At 38.8% G+C, this 18,280-nt stretch overlaps 1 long non-coding RNA gene across 1 annotated transcript; it reads left to right on the forward strand.

Moving 5' to 3' along the window:
- Nucleotides 1–1,606: 1,606 nt before the first annotated feature.
- Nucleotides 1,607–4,200, forward strand: LOC307020467. The gene is made up of 3 exons (XR_013802899.1): nucleotides 1,607–1,724; nucleotides 2,678–2,800; nucleotides 3,357–4,200. It is a non-coding gene; the product is annotated as an uncharacterized lncRNA (long non-coding RNA).
- The last annotated feature ends 14,080 nt before the right edge of the window (nucleotides 4,201–18,280 follow it).

An 18,280-nucleotide genomic window follows, 5' to 3' on the forward strand; every position in this document is an offset into this window, starting at 1 on the left:
GAGCCGATAGAAAGGGACTTGTTGTTTTTAAAGATATTACTGATTTTCTTTTAATATAAGAATGTAAATACTGAGTTGAGAGAATAGTCAGGGGTTTCGGGTGATGGGAGACACATCTATGGAATCACAATTTCAATAGCTTACCATTAAATGACGGATATACCTTTCTGTATGTGATTTGACATCACAGACAGATATTTATGTTTATAAAACGGACAAGTCAAATCAAGCAATCTGATTGGTTCTTAGCCGTGATATACTGAGCGTATACCACGGGTAGAATTGTAAGTTACTTTTCACAACAAGTCAGTATCCCTCCGCGCCTGAGACAAACAGTATACAGTTGGGCTGAAAAGCAAACTGCATGCAGTTTGCTTTTTTGAAACTGGAACAAGAAAGCAGCGGAGAAGTAACGGGGCAGAAACCCTCTTTTTTACGCAGCGGCCCAGACATAGACATCAAACGGCAAAACATATTCAGAATGCAGTTCCTTTAGCACTAGGGCAGGGATATCTAGATACTCTCCAAGGTTTGACATAATGAATTGTGCTACTTTTAAAGCAAGCAACGATGTTTTCAAATCTGTAATCAAAGAGGTCCGCAAAAACGCTATCGACCAATCAGATTGCTTGATTTGACTTGTCAGTTTTATAAATATATTTGCATTTCTTCCATTACGAAACAAACTTACAAAGCATAAGATGGAAACATTTAAGATTAACTTCGACCTCCGGGGGGGGTCTTAATATGGAGGAGTGGATTGAGGAGTGCCTATCTCCAGAAAAAAAAGCACCTAAACTACGACATGCAGAGCTACGTGAAGAGCAGGTAGACCAACTGGAAAAGTACCACCATTCAAAAGTTTTCTGATGCGGGTCTTGAAACAAAGCAGAGAAATTATGACCGTTAGTGGCCACAGGTGCGAAAGCTCTCTCCAGAGCTACCGGAAGCCCAATCTCGGGAACCGGAGAAAGTGGAGCAATATTCTCGCCACGCCAAGCAACAGCCTAGATTAGAGCCTCAACCTATACAAGTAACCACGTAAGCCATGCTACTGATGCTGGACAGTTTTTCAGTGGATGCACAATAAACGACAACATAGAAAAATGAATGTAAATAAATAGCCAAATAATGGATCAACGCTCTAATATGTTCGCTAGCTGTTAGTGTTGTTGCATAGCAACCACCTCGCACTAGGTTTCGTGCAGAAGGCAACGGAGGGACTATTTTATTTTGAACATCATTATTTATTAATAAAAACTATTTAAATTAGAGTGTGTATTTTTCTTTCATATTGCCACACTTGGTAACCGTTTTATAAAAGCAATAGCTCACTTCAGGCCGTGATATATGCTCATTATATCACAGCTAAGGGGGTTGTCGACCCTCCGCTTCGCGTCGGGCCGAACCACGCCCCTTAGCTGTGATATAATGAGCATATACCACGGCCTGTCGTAAGCTATTGCTTAAGTATACGCGGAGGCGTGTGGCGCTAGTTGGTGCAGGACCGTCTGTCAAATTCCAATCTATCACCCAATCATGATACTCGCAGTCCATTGTGAGATTGGATTTAAACCAATCACGACGCGAGTTCACAATGGACGGAGCCAATCACGTCACGGCATCACAATGGACAGAGCCACTCACGGCACGGCTTCTACCCGAACCCGCCCCCTCACGCTTTGGTTGACAGTGGACAAGTCGCGGGACGAATCAGAAGTAGAGTAAGTAACAACACTATATGTTTCTATTTTCCCGTTTACAGTCATAAAACCTATTTTTACAACCGTCGTTTTGGCGTCAACTTTTACATTACGGTATATTCGGCAACTTCAGTCTGCATAAAGTTAGCAAGCCAGCATTGCTAATGCTAGCGTGTCTAGGTTAAATACACGTTATTATATTAATCAATGTCAACACAGCCATGTGTTATACATCCGATTGACAACAGTAATTTAAGCTGTTAAACGACTCTTGTATGATTGGCATGTTGTAATTAGTAACTACACTTCTGTGAGCAGTGGTACAGTAGTCATACAGCATATACTGTATACACAGAGGTGGGAAGTAACTAAGAACATTTACTCAAGTACTGTACTTAAGTAGAATGTTGAAATACTTGTACTTCACTTGAGTGTTTCCATATTTTTCTACTGTGTACTTCTACTCCACTACAATTCAGAGGTAAATGGTGCACTTTTACTCCACTACATGTGTTTAATAGCTTACCTTTAGTTACTTTACAGATTTGGTTAAGATGCCTATTGGTTACTGGTGACGTTTTATGAGTTTATGTTTACCAGTTTATTTGTTCATATAGACACCTAAAGTATATCATATATTATATGATATAAATATCTTTATGTGAGATAAGGGGTCGTTGCTCACTATGATATGATAAAGTGTGTTATATGCTCCAGGAAGGATAAAGTATATTGTTGAATATATATTCAAGCTAGCTATATACTGTATATAACATTACATTAATTGTAATTCAATATACATATATAAATCATTTATGGATAAAAGGATAACTTCACCGTTTATGAACATGATGTGTGTTTATACATGATTATATGTGTAGATAACCTGTATAAATAATGGTTAACATGGTGTCAGTGTTGTTCGTTTTGCAGTGTGGTTCTTTCTAACACTTGCATTGTTATTTTACTTCAAGTTTAGATGATCACTAAACCTATAAGCCATAAAGAAATGGGAGATGCGGAATGGACGGGCTTTGGCCTTCAGGAGGGATAAACCCGCTCCAAGGAAACTGAAGTGACGTGACCTCTGTCAGAAGGTAAAGTATAGAAACATGTGTACCTATTACTTATTATTCACATATGATAAGTATATTACTGAACATTTACAATTTACTGGTGCAAATATTATCAATCAAAGGATTTACACTGAGTGACTCACTCCAGACTAAAACATAATGATGATAGTTTCAGATTAAGAAATGCCTCATGCATACATTTTATATCACACCCCCAGTAGTTACCCCCAGACCCCAGCTTCGTCCCTGTGGTCTGCCAGGAGCCCCCAGAGCCCAGCCTCCTCCCAAGCAGTCTCTGGGTGCTGTCCATGTACGGCAGGGATATCCTCTCCCAAATTGACCATATCAAGGCCAGCATCACCTCCACATTTGGTTCCATCTTAAATATGGACTCAACCAAAAAGGTCAAATATAACGTGACTGTGTATTTGATTTCCATGTTTGTTAAACTCTCTTATAAACAATAGCATTAAAAACTAGTTTTTATTATAAATGTGTTCGGTTACAAATCTGGAAACATGAACTGCTATAGATCATTTCTAATAAATGCCTCAACTTCGCTGTTGTCACATTCCAGATCACAAAGCATCAAAGCAAGGTGAAGCAGCTGTTCCCTGCTCCACCCTCAGGCCCTCAGGTGGAGATGTAGCTGTTCCCTGCTCCACCCTCAGGTCCTCAGGTGGTGTTGCAGCTCTTCCCTGCTCCACCCTCAGCTCCTCAGGTGGTGTTGCAGCTCTTCCCTGCTCCACCCTCAGCTCCTCAGGTGGTGTTGCAGCTCTTCCCTGCTCCACCCTCAGCTCCTCAGGTGGTGTTGCAGCTCTTCCCTGCTCCACCCTCAGCTCCTCAGGTGGTGTTGCAGCTCTTCCCTGCTCCACCCTCAGCTCCTCAGGTGGTGTTGCAGCTCTTCCCTGCTCCACCTTTGGGCTCCATGATATATACACCAGTGAGCTCACAGTTTCCTGTCCTGGTCGCTGCTCCACAGGCTCTGAATGCCAGCCTCTCTGCTTTTCCTGCTCCTAGTCCTGCTCCTGCTCCATACAGCAAAACACTGACCCACAAAGTACTGCCCAACACGTGTGAAGGTGTGGGAGGTTTGGGACAGCGGACACTGGACACTGCCAGTACAGGGAGTAGTGAGTAGTACTACATTGTGCCAAAGGAGCAATGGTTGGAGGGCATAACAACATGTATATCCCCCCCACCAGAGGCATGGACACTGGACACTTCTTTATGTATATAGTTCGGTGTATAGTTTGATATTTATTTATATATATTTTATTAAGTTGATGATAATGTTTATTTTATGTTAAAACTCATTTAGAGTGTTATTTTGTTATACTGCACCTTACTTACTTGTATGGGTTGTTTTACATTGTATTAAGTTGAACTACTTTAAAATAAAGGTTTGGTTCTATCAAGTATGTGACTGTCCAATAATTGAGTGGAGTGATATGTTTAGAATTTCTATAGGTTTTCTCTTTGTTTGTTAAAAGAAATACATCATAACACCAATACCTTCTTAGTTCATATTAAATGCAATGGTTACATTTAATTATTTATCCACAGCACACAAACCATGAGCTTCAATACAGGTCCATATTGGTTACTTCAAAACTATCCCTGATAAAGAAAATAATAATAATTGTATGTAATAAACTTGAAAGAAGTAGATACGTTTTACTTAATATTTATTAGAAATATATAATATTTAATAGAAATGTGTTAATGGTTAATTGCATAACACAAGTGTTATTAGTCAACAAACGCATATGTTGTTGGTCTTTATTAAAGTACTTCTGTATATGAATACTTTTACTTTTTCGTTTTTTTCTCCTCTTTTTCTCTTTTTCCTCTCTTTCGCCCTCTTTTTTCTTCTTCACCCTTCTTCCCCCTTCTTCTCCTTTCCCCCCCCCCCCCCTCCCCCCCCCCCCCCCCCCCCCTTGCAAAACTATTGTTCCCCAGCCCTGGCGCAGTGGATAGAGCCTTGGTCTTCGGATCAGGGGGGCAAAGGTTCAAACCCCACTGCAGTCAGCATGTCGTTGTGTCCCTGAGACACTTCACCCCAAATTGCTCCTGTGGGGATGGTACACAGTATTAAGTATGTAAGTCGCTTTGGATAAAAGCGTCTAATAAGTGACATGTAATGTAATATACACATTAATATCTGATATATTACACTATATAATATATATATATATATATATATATATATATATATATATATATATACACATTATCAGCTATAATATTTCACATATTTTAGTTCTATAGAACAACAATTTGTGAAATATTATAGCAATATCCTGTACAATTATGTGAAAACATGAATAAAACTACACATCCTCAGATGTTATACATACATAAGTGTCCTACACCAATAATACAAAGTTATTATGGCATTGTATGCTGTGTGTTATTTGTAACATCTTCAGAAACTACCTTTCCAACTCCTCATGCAGTTGACAGGTCTATATAGGTTCATGGCACAATGCATATGCTTCAAATCGAGAGGCTGATTTTTCTTTATCGTTCTGTATTAATTTCACAATAAAGTGAATCGTAATATCACGTTTGATATTATTATGTTTTATTAACTACACCACTGGTTTTTTAACCTGCACCGCCTAGTGGTTAAAGCACGTTATTGAATGTTGTTGTTGAATAAGTTTTGTTTGATGAAAACATTTAAATATTAAGAGTAGCCTACATACAAAATAGGGGGAAAGTAGAAGGTCAATGATATAAATATAAAATAGAAGATATCAAGAAGATACTCTAGTGATCTCTACAATAAAACAGTTTAGTGCAGGACGTCCAAAGATATTAAAACTAGGGCCGGGACTCGATTAAAAAAATTAATCTAATTAATTAGAGGCTTTGTAATTAATTAATCGAAATTAATCGCATTTTTAATCACATATAACTATTTGACCTGAGAACAGTGAGAAGCAATTTTTTTCACATGGAATTTAGCATACCATTGAATATTGACTGAATACATAAGCTTAAGCAACAAAACATTGTTTATTTTTTTCAAGGTGGTACTTAATCAAGACCAACAGAAAAGTGCAATTTTTGCCATAAAGTGTAGCAATAGCATATTTAGGAATATAGTACATTTCAGAGATTCAGGTAGCCTATAGGTAGGTAGACCTTCTGTAAACTATAACACTTTGTTTTTTAAGTAAAACACAATACTTTCAAGTACATTCAGAACATTGGAAACCCTGACTATTAGAAAACATCTCTCTGTTGCTTCAGAGGCCATAACAGACTTTGTTGATTTACCAACAGTTGATTTAAAAAATCTAATCAATTTCAGTCCAACTCTCTCAATAACCTCGGCCAAAACAATAAACTGTTCAACATAAAGTGCCAGTTCCACCAACAACATAATAAATAGTTCAACATAAAGTGTACCATTTAAAATAAAATAAAAAAGTGCCAGTGATTGACCTCAATCCCTACTATTCTTCCAATATCCTGATGAAAAATAAAATCTCTCTGTTGCAACACTGTTTGATCAACGCGAATTGGGTGTGGGTCCTTGTACTCCGAGTCGGGCTAACATCCACGCTAGCTTCCACGCTAGCTGCTATATGTTTTGCATTGAGGTGATACTTGAGGCTTGATGTGCCGCGGTGATATGCAAATTCCTTTTTGCATAATTTGCAAACAACCGTGCTCTTATCGACGCTTCCATCCGTCCGTTTTTTAAAACAAAATGTCCCATCCATGGGGCCAACCAAAGCGGTCTCATCAGCTTCTTCGTTCATGTTTGACTATTGTTCACTGCGGTTTGTTGTTGTCTGAAGTCATAAACTTTAGTTGGTGCTACAGTATAATCGGTACCCCTGAAACATATCCAGTGAGAAACGTTCCGCGGTGCAAAAATAAGTGCGATTAAAATGTGTACATTTTTTTAACGTGTAATTAATTAATCTTAATTAACGCGTTAAAGTCCCGGCCCTAATTAAAACCCTTTCATGCATGAATTATGAAAGCCTCAATCAGGATTTTTTTACCAAGTATTATTATTGCTCTTGGGGCATGAAAAACAAGATTTGAACTTTTTTTTTTTTAATCTAAGAATCAAAGAGATTTTTATATGTCCACTCAGGTAGACAGTATGCGTTCAGGGTTTTCGAACTGAAGAGATGTACATTTTGAAAAAATTATAAATAAAGATGTGCAAACTTAAAATTACATTATAATAACATAAGTATATTGATTTACGGCCCAAAAAGATATTGCAGATGAAGTATTTTCAAGAATAACCAGGACCAGGGGCCAATTTGAGGCCCCACGCACAGTTATTTGATGAGTGCTAGTGGAGCCTCGCAGCGGCGAAACCGTGCTGCGCCACCCTAATTGCGCCACATAAGCGCATAGTGCGCCCCAGATGAGGCCCCCCTCCGCAAGGTGTGGCCCCCTCCACAAGGTGAGGCCCCACACAGTCTGCATGATCTGCCTGTAGGGAGGGACGGCCCTGGGTACAGCAGCAGCAGTACCAGTATTCATTGTAGTTGAAATATAGCCAGTGATGCTTGACGTCCACTGTAGTGGACAGGTGGTTAATCATGATTTCCTGCAAACATAAAATCAAGACTTTGATAATTTATGAATTTATGAATTATATAATTCCTTAGTTGTTACTTGATGCCACCACATTGTTTATACCTGCAGGGGCCGCTTTCCATAAAAAGGATTGGCAAGATATAGATGGGTGACTTGGTCCATGTGGCTTTCTGTCGTCCATCTTAGTTTAGACTAGAGACATGTATCATGCACTTACACTGACTTTCCACTGAGTGGCAGTGTATGGGATGATGCAATAGGGTCCTATGTAGTGGCTGATCGTGCAACTATGCAAAAAAAAAAAAGCATATACAAGAAAACACCTTTTGAATAGCTGTCCACTGTAGTGACCTCTATGCATGAAAGGGTTAACAGGAGGATGTGCAAAACAGACAAACTAATAAGGCTTTATTTAAACATGAAAAAATACTTTAAGTTAAGGTCTTCTTTTGAATAAGAACAAAACTTTGGGGTTATCAACAAATAAATATGAAGTCTGACAAAGTACTTAACGTCTAATATATTGCATAGTTTATTTTGGCACTTGACAATCACCTTCCCTGAATTTGACTCAGGTGTAACTAAAGTCTGATTTAAAGTGGACCTATCATGCTATATTTGAATAATATAGTGTAGGACCATACCTATAGAAGGCATATTTATACTTTTTCTTTTTCAAAATACCAAACAGATCATGCATTTTAGCCATTCCTCATTTCGCTCAATTTAACACTGTCTTAGCATGGGCTGATTCTGTGAGAACAGCACCATCTACAGGCTTGGCATATGTACTACAGCGTCTCCAGCGCTTTCGAACGGCAATGTCCGTGGCTGTCTCCTCCTGATTGGTGGAGTTGGCCCAATAGCCGTAGCGCCACTTCTGTGACGTCATAGAAGTGTTCAAATCTGGATCAGTCTGTATCAGATCCGTTGCAGCTCCTTTTTAAGAGATTTGGGTATGGAGGAAAATAGAGAGGGTTGTGTTTTCTGACACTTGGTGAGTTCCCTGGAACACCGGGGACACATATTCATGTATAAAAGACGCACACAAGTGCATTTTGCATGATAGGTCACCTTTAAGGGTTGTTTATATTTCACATCATTAATCAGAATCTGCAAAGTAACTAAAATAAATGTAGTGGAGTAAAAATACCAGGTTAACCTCTGTATTGTAGTGGAGTAGGACAAAGTAGTAAATGCTGCTGCAAAAACATTTCCAGATTTGGGATCAATAAAGTATATCTTATCTTATCTTAAGATGATTGATGGCCACTGCCATATTTGCAAAATGTGTCTCTGAACCTTGACAAATGCATGTTTCAGGCTTATCAATTAACAACAGGAGGGGTCACAGACATAAGACCAGCTGTTAAATAAAGCTCTTCTGACCTTAGCTGTCATGTGGGTATATTAATGCTGCCCATTATGGACACAAGCAATTTTCACCCATTTATTAATTATATGTTTTACATTTGATAACACCACTGTGTTTCGTATCCCCTAAACCTCCAGGAGTGTAAACAGTTTAATACTGGCAACTTGTAATTATGGGAAATATGAAAATGTCTTTTAGAACTACAATTCCCAGTAGAGACGTGCCATAGAACATGTTGCGAAACACATTAGCCAGCATGTGTAGTTCGGGGCACGTTCGAGTCCAGTTTTGGATAGTCTGCCGTGGTTACATTCCATTTCAAAGAGCGGTTTGACGCTCAGCGTAACCTTGTCGCACTGCCACTCCAACATCCAAAATCACAGAGCTTGAGGACTAATCACGGGGTTTGTAAAGCAAGGCGGATGTTGTAGTCCCGAACGATAGCTGAGGATTCTGGGTAGTGTAGTGTCTTCGGAAATTCTGTAGTGTCTAAACTCAGAAAAAACTATTTGTTTCTCTGAATCGAAGGTTAAAAACACAAAAGCATTGTACATGTAGCGTGGTGCAGAGTGAAGTAGCCCTCCACTACACATTTAATTTGAAAGTCTTTTATTTTGTTCTGCAAAGAGCAAAAATATGTATCTTATTATCACAGTTCGCCACACACACACACCGTGACTTCACTGAAGTGTGTGTTTACGTTCTCTAAACGTATTCACTATACTAACACAGAAACATAATGAACATCTGCATCAACATCCAAAAAATAATCATGTCTATTGCATTGCTTTTCCAGACCAGTTTCATCTTGTACATTCAATATCAATTTGTTGCTCCGATACAAAGTCAGCCAATCATGTCTACCGAACATGGTCACATTAACCAAATCAATTATGTATCTCTTTTAACTTATTTATTTATCTATTAACTATACACGAGCAGTCCGGGCTCTTTAGACCGGGTCATAGTTCTACTCTCCCGCCTCACGCTCGCTCAAGCTAACTAGGCCACCAGTGCTAACTACTGGCTAGTCATTTTCAATACGTTACGTTTTGCTGAACAAGTAACGTTCATAAACACTACTACATAAAATCCAACCGGGATCATAAACTCACACATAACATATACACCCATCAATTACACAATTCCAACTCTCGATTCTTACCTGCAAAGAGCAAAAATATGTATCTTATTATCACAGTTTGCCACACACACACACACCGCGACTTCACTCAAGTGTGTGTTTACGTTCTCTGAATTCTATTCACGCGAGACTTCTCTTTGTCCCCGAACACAGTGTAGCAAACGCGCCCTCTGCTGGTCGGAGTTAGACATTACATACTGCTAGATAACACTACATTTTTCAAACAATAAACCAACCATTCCTTATCAGAAAACACACAGACAATTCTCACCACACTCTGAACATGAGCTGTACTAAATGCAAATCATGTTAACCATGTAATTACTAATAATGTAGGTATATCAACCCACTGATGGCTCTGTATGCCACATACACAATTTAAACCAATCAATATTGTGTAATTAACAAGGATAAACTGATGTTTTTAGTGGATGAGTAATGCAGATATCACTTTGTAATCATTTGACAGTGAGGGGAATATATCCAGTATTATTATGAAAACTTCTAGACCGGAAATACTGTTTTCACCCACGCTAACTTTACATGGAAGCCGCATAAAGACGTAGTACACATTCTCCTGGCGGGACCTCAAATCATCTTCGTAATATCTATCAAACTATAGATCCTACGCATCCGCTTGACGTAGATTTTAAAAGTACAATATTCACTTCTCGCTACAAATCTTTTAAGCATTTTAATGGCCGAACTATCCTACAATTTAGGATTTTCCAAAGAGGGTTATTTGTGAATAAACGGGAGCATGTTGCTTCTTACACGACCACTAGAGGTGCTACACTTGACTATGGGTCGTAATAAGCTGCTGAACAATCAACCTATTTGGTCGTTTTTTGTAGGAGGACAGGCTGGTTGGAATGATGCAATTACAGTGGATGAGAGTGAACTGTCAATTCACAAATTCAGGATTTCATAAGAAAAGGAACCTACATTCACTTGTGTTGGGAGTTGCAGGAGTCAATGAAGCGTGGGAACTAGAATAGTGTGTACACCCCAGGACTCATAGAGATGTAAGCCCCACAAGAAGGTTATAAGACCACGGTGCTATTTTGTCAATTTCTCATGGTTTTAGTGCTTTGGTTGAGTGTCGTGTATTCTCGACACTGACTGATGCAAATCCGTCTTCCTCATAAAGTCATTAAAGTGACATGTACTCAGGTTTTAAAAAAACACATGCAAAGCTCTGAGGCCTGCTGTTGCTAAAGTCCTTGCCACTCATTGCTCATGATCTCAGCTCAGTGAAATGCAATTATCTCTATTTATTGTAGAGATTTGAATCATTGCCCACAGATCTGTGGAAGGGGAGAAGAACAAGCCTGCAGTTGAGAATGTGGCCGTCAAAACCTGGCTGTTTAGATCAGAGACAAATACCATATATTTGGAACCTGTTGCAAAGTTTGCCATGCTGTAGTTTTGATTTTTTACTTTGTGTAACTTTTGTTGCAAGAGCACCAAGCCTGTATATGTAAATTCCCTTAGTGTAGAACACCTTTACAGAGATCAACATCTGTGTTTATTAAGAAACTCCTCAAGATTCATTGTTGCATCTCAAAGACATAAGAGGGCTTTTTTAAGTCCATTGCTTATTGTTTATCTGAACTGCCAGCAGACTTTAGTGTTTTAGTTTAAGAGTTGGAGTTTAGTGGTGAGCTCACTAGGTTCATTTGTAAAATTGGATTGTGGATCGATAGTGGTGAATAAATATGGATGCGTCTTTGGTGCATTCGTAATAAAACATGAATAGATGTCATAGGATATTGCCAAATATGCTACAAAAAACAGAATCAATGAAGACCAGAAAGTGTGATCCATACTTTTAGATGAAATCTCACTGACACTTTTATCCTTTAATGGCATCATATTGACTTGCTGACTTAATCAATGAAATGTCATTATCTAACTTCCACCATACAGCCACTAGTATTAAGTTCTTTATTTGAGATTTTACATCTAAACGAGCAATCATTCATAAACCCCATATATTGCTTATACCTCTATTCCTCATAGCTTTAATTTCTGAATGTAATTATATTGCAACATTTGAAGATAATGAAGTTTCAGTTTATTAAAATCGAATTAGTTTGCCCTCTTTGCAAGCACCTATATTTCCAATCAGTTTCCCTAAAGTTTATGATCCAGCAAATGTGTTTTAGGCCAACTCCACTTCACATCATACACTAATATTAAGACAAAGCGCAGCACTGACAAATCCTCAAAATATGGCCCTCAATCACCCTACAGTCGGAGCACTGTGATGCATTCAGTAGCAGATTGGGATACGGACATGGAGGAACACTTTGCAGATCCTAAGCAAACTGCTTTGATGATATGATCTTTCTATGAACACATAAGGCTTCTGGAACACTCCATCTATCTTGTTTGTCAACTCATATTTTATACTTTTTCTTGCATTTCTTTTTCACCTCTCCCTTGACAAGTTGCTAGAAACTCATCCAAACTCCAGACTGCTGTCGGGCCACATCCATCACAAATCCCTGTGGGTCTGGCTAAAGCTGCAAGGTAAGACTGTTGGATGTGGAGGAGGCGAGGTGGGTCAAAGGGTCACCAGATTTAACAAGAAGTATCTGAGAGCTGAGAGGTTGAGGAGGCAGGGGTGATGTTTTTCTTTTATTGGAGCCTGTGTGTGGTCGCTCAGTGGCAGGAGTCATGCAGCGTCTCTTATCACTGCACTCAGGACTGTGTTAAAAGCAGGTCAGATGGTGCATTACCACAGTAAGTCTATAACTGACGGTTTAGGATTTTCCAAACTGTGTGTGCTTATGTCTCATTGTTTGTCTTTGGGATTATGCATTTAAAATATGACATGACGAAAACACATTGTTTAGAAATCCAGCTTTACTTATTCAGAGTTATCAAACAAGTGAGTAAAATCCAAATTACAAACCCCATCAGCTAACAAAATCTCTAAGATTCAATATTGACACATTAAATATCACCAACACTTTTAACTTGCCTCCACATGCGATATTGAACAATGTGTAAGAACGCATACTCACAATGTGGGTGCTGCTGGGAATACTAAAGCATGCTAACAGCTGCTCAAAGGTCTTCTAATAGTGCATTCCATCACATGGGTCAGTCTACCCAATAAGTCAACAACTGATGTTATAAACAGCACATTGAGTGCAACTATAGGCAGTTTAAGTGTGTGTGTGTGTGTGTGTGTGTGTGTGTGTGTGTGTGTGTGTGTGTGTGTGTGTGTGTGTGTGTGTGTGTGTGTGTGTGTGTGTGTGTGTGTGTGTGTGTGTGTGTGTGTGTGTGTGTGTGTGTGTGTGTGTGTGTGTGTGTGTGTGTGTGTGTGTGTGTGTGTGTGTTACACACGATGCAGTAACGGCAGGAATAATAGTTTGTGATTACACTAAAGCCCTATTCTGTGCAGTGCATTGATCTACACGTCACATTGATTCTGAATCACTGGGCCCGTGTGGCATGGTAGGAAGCACAATATTTGTATATACAATTTCCTCTAATCACTAGTTTTTGAGAGCAAAGCTACAGATCTGCCACTCACGCTGTAACCCCCCTCCCAAGATCCCCCGCCTCTTCTCCTGGGACTTGGCAATCCAATGTACGATCCCTTGGGTGTTGCAAACGAACCCTGCTGTTCCCACAAATGCATAAAAAAAGCCTGCAAACAGCTCTTTGAATCCAGCATCTCATCTGTGTTTCTCGGCGCTGTGTTTTGCCCTCCTCTATTTCTGGGTCCTAATTAGGAGTATTTATATACAGGCATACTTTTATTTCATTGCAGTTGTTCCAAATGTTAACCAGAAGGGAGAGGATTGGAAGAAAAATCATGCATCAAAATTCTATCAGAAAATATTTTGACGTTTCAGAATTCCCCAGAACTCAAGAGTCGCTTCTTTAGTAAGAGGTTTAAAAAAAATTGAACATAAAACGCAAAATGAATCACTTTCAAATCATCCGTCACAAACTTTAGTTCAAAGAATGATAAGCAAAATCTGATATAGTTCAAATTGACAGCCCAATTCAAGGCGACATTAGTCAGAAATCCCAAGCATCAAGATGCATCCTGGGATTTATGCATTTATAGCGATGAGGCCATGTCAACTAATAACATACTTAATGTGTAATCACACACATATTTAATAAGGATTGCAGAACATTACATAGCTATACATTGACAGTGAGAGGGAACACGTTGGTGCTGCAGTTAGTTACTGAAACATGTCAAACCTCCCTCCGTCTCCTTTAGAGTTTGTGATGTGACACCCTTTAATCTCACATGCTACTTATGTCATTTGCATTGCTTACGGTTGGCTTTTCAGATGCTGCTCAATGATTCTTTCCTAAAAAGGAAATGAAATGTGAAAATATGGCCAATAGAGCCAGTTCAACATGCCAGACTGCAGTCCTGTACTCCATGTCTCACAAGCAGAGCTCCTTGGATGAGTAATGTATGCAGACCCGGCGCCAGAACAAATCTACAGGGAGGGCATATGATTTTCATGGGAGGGCACACAAAACCGTCATGTGCTGCCGGCCTGCGGCACAAATATCAAACAGCAAGGCCAACAGCATTGCGTAAAGAGGCACACTTATCGCAAATACATACACAAATAAAGGGCAACATAGAAACCACTTTTGAAACTTTGTGTGCGTTGCAGCACAAACACTGGTAAATCACGAGAAAGGCACAATGTTAAGGATAGCAGCTTCCTCATTGTTGCACTTGGAGAGAAATAGTGGAGACGGAGACGATGAACTGCTGTTAGTTCTATTATGGCATTTTGCATGTCGTGAGAGGTGTATGTTGCTGTGGGGAATGCTTTCCATTATTTTGGCCAACTCTGCATCTTTGTGCAGCGTATACTCAAACAGCGATAGGAAGAGCCCACTGCCTGACTCGGACATGCTGTGGAGTGAATCGTGGTCACCTCTGAGAGGGAGTTGATTGACAGCTAAAAAAGCTATAATATCAACGACAGCTGACACGTAATAACGGTTCCGTGCCAGCTGATCTGCACCAAAGTACTAATTTCCTTATTTGTTTCCTCACGTATCTGTCTCTCTCTCCACAAACTCTAACATCAAGTGTGTTCTTTTGATGCGGCATGTCTTAGCAGTCCTTTATCAGTCTATAATGCGTGCTTCCAGTCGCAAAAACCTTTGACAGTAAAAGCTGCATCAGATGAAGACGTATTTTTTTTTTATAAATAACACAATTTGTGTTTATTGGGGGAGGGCAGGAATGTTGAATGGGAAGGCCAGGATTTATGCATTTATTTTAAAAATAAATATAAAATCCATAAAGGTATATACTAACGTTTTCTTTTCAATCTACATTTGAAAATGTCCCTTTAACCTTTTGTTTCAACCTTGTTCATGGCCTTGTTTACAACAAACATGTGGCATGCAGAGTTTGTGCATTAATTATATTTAATCATATCATTCAACACAATTATCTCAACACAAATAAAACATGTCCGTCTTTAGCAGGACACCACACATATGAAGATATAAGAGACACAAGTCACTTCTGCATGCAGCAGACGTTTATTGCACTCTTTGATGCCTTTTTCTTGATGTAAATTATACTGTGTTGCATTGTTTCAGGATCCAAAACGGCTGTGGCTACTTTGCATTTGATAAATAAAGCCTTTAAACAAACCTGTCACTTTGAGACTAGACTAAGCCACATTAATACGCAGTCCACACATTATGATGAACAAAAATATGTCCATAGATGATTGTTAAATTAATACTTTTTTCGAAAGTGAGAGGTAAGGTCTTAATGTTCAATGTGGACACAGCACATAATTAACACACCAAGTGGTTTTGAAAATGACTTTCTTGTCTATAAATGGATTCAATTACAAAGTGCTGATTTATGTAATAAGAGAAAACAGAGCTCTTTCTCCACTTGCTTTAAAACTGAATTTGTTGATTTACTCATTAACTGCAGCTTGCTGAATTATAATTATTAAGATGCAATGCGCCTTTTTCTCAAAGCATATGTTTCAGGTCACATGAGTGTTATATGTGACAGGAGAGTAAAGCAGAGTCTGACAGTGAAGAATACCTGACACTTCCTCTGACAGCTTCACACAACACGATGGAACTGAGGAACTAATTACTAGTATTTACTTTTGGGACAAATTTAAAATGTGTCTGCAGCAGTGACCTGTGCCGACATGCACAGAGTGACTTCAGCAGAGTCAGGGACACGAGACAGGGTTAAAAAGAACAACACATGCAGTGGTGGAGTGTTAGATGGTTGATTAATGGGTTATTAAATGAGGATATGAAAAGGGATATGTGTAGAATAATTTATCTAGAGATCAGAGTGCTGAAATACAAAATGCTTCCACAGGGGAAACATGTAATACTGACTTATGAAGGCAGAAGAGGTCAGTTGGTAATCATCACTCTAATAAGATTAAATATTATAGCATTAACAAATCCTAACTTTACCCTTTCTAAAGTTTAAAGGACAACAGTTACCTCTTTTACAAAGTGTCCTCCAACCACCAACGTATGTGCTAAATGCTTTAAAAAACACTGGGCTAGAAGTCTGGATGAACGTTGTTGCTAGATATCTGCATGCTTCTGTCAGGCACAACAAAGTTTGCTCATAATTGCTGTCAAAGCATATCAAATTCAAGTTATGCTATGGAAGTTACATTAAAGTTTTAGTGTAGAGTAAATAAGTTTCCTCCTGCAGAAAGTTTCATTCTTGACTTTGAATTCCTTATTATTGCAACTGCAGAACACTTTAAAAGCGTTTTTTCTCTTTGACCTAAACTGCATTTTTAGAAAAGTTTCACATTATTCTTCAGACATGTAGTTGAGTCCAGCATGCACAATGTTCCAATTTCCTCCTATTGTCTAAAAATAAAAGTAAAAAAACAATGACTGTGTTCGTTAAATTGAAAATCATCATTAACTGACAGCAGAACCGCGAAGACAAGCAGCAGCAGCCGGCTTTCAACTCTGCTGAAGTTTAATATTATGTGTGAAATCTGTCCACTTATGTCACTGCATGAAAGCAACATGCTGTAGAAAGATGAAGATGATTCCGTGTTTTGAGTGAGAGAGTAAATGAGTAAAGCCTTCACCATAACAACTCTTCATCTTCGGGTGATGACCCTTTAGGTTCAAGTCGCTTTAGTCGCTCAGTGCTGCTCTGTGATGCTAGCCGGCTAACCTACGTCTGCACATTTTACGTTGCTTAAGGTAAGTAAACATGAAACTATTCAGCAAAACTTTCAATAATAATCTAAGGTATCACAGATCTTATAGTGAGGTTAATCTCATATACAGTATGCTGGTCTTCAACACTACTGGCTAGCTGTCTGCATCGTCGAGCATAGCTCATTTAAATGAACAATAAGAATGCATACAGTTACCTAACTAGCAAACCAACTAATGTACAAGCATGACCTTATTTTACCAACCTCACACAGAAGCCTTTTGTTCTACAGTATAATCCTTCTTAATGTTTTACACTTCTCTAATATGTGTTAACTTGTATGCTACCAATAGCATTGTTAGCACAGATGGAAATTCCTCTCGCTCGTTAGCTGAATAAAAAGACCAGTAAGAAATAAAGTGCTTGAATTTCACTTACCGAAGAAACTGCATTCAGGGACGGTCTGTTTTAACCGCAGAGCCATAAGATAAGTCTGATATTTAAATGAAGAATACTCCACCAGGCACCAACACAACAAACACGTCCGAGTTCGAGTTGTGTTCCCCGCATCAGCCTCACAGCCTCGCCCCTGTAGCATCCTGGAGCTTACTGAGCTAGCAGAGAGACAGAAAGCTAGAAGCAGCACTCACTGTAGAGAGCTGTCACTCAAGGTGACCACGCCCTAATGTATGCAAACACTTTAAATAAATAAATAAATAAATAAAAGGGTCGCGTTATAAAACAATTTACTCACCAATTGATAATCATGAAGGTGGAATTTAACTATATCCAGAATACTTTTTATTATACCAGGGGTAGAAACATGTTTATTTCTGCTATTAATTCTTTATAATATTTTGTGAATAAAGCTTTGTAGCGAATCATCATGAGTGAATACGAGGGAATGTCCCATTTTAATATACTCACTTTTTTACAGCTTTCAAACAAATTCAAGGCAAACATCTATCAACAAATGGACATTTCATTTTAAATATGCCATCTTTAAAAAGGTGACTTTATCCATCTACACAAGCATGAACTGTACTTGTATTAAATAGATAAGGACAGTAACATTGAATATCCATACATCTACTTGAGACTTTGGTAGTAATATTCAGGCTTCTGTCCCTGCTATATTATATGCTGGTAGAAGTTACAGTAAGGGCACAGTGAAAACAGTATGGTAGCCGACTGGTGCAAACCAGTTCAATGACC

Source organism: Notothenia rossii (assembly GCF_949606895.1).
Source record: "Notothenia rossii genome assembly, chromosome: 9".
In the NCBI taxonomy this organism is placed as follows: domain Eukaryota; kingdom Metazoa; phylum Chordata; class Actinopteri; order Perciformes; family Nototheniidae; genus Notothenia; species Notothenia rossii.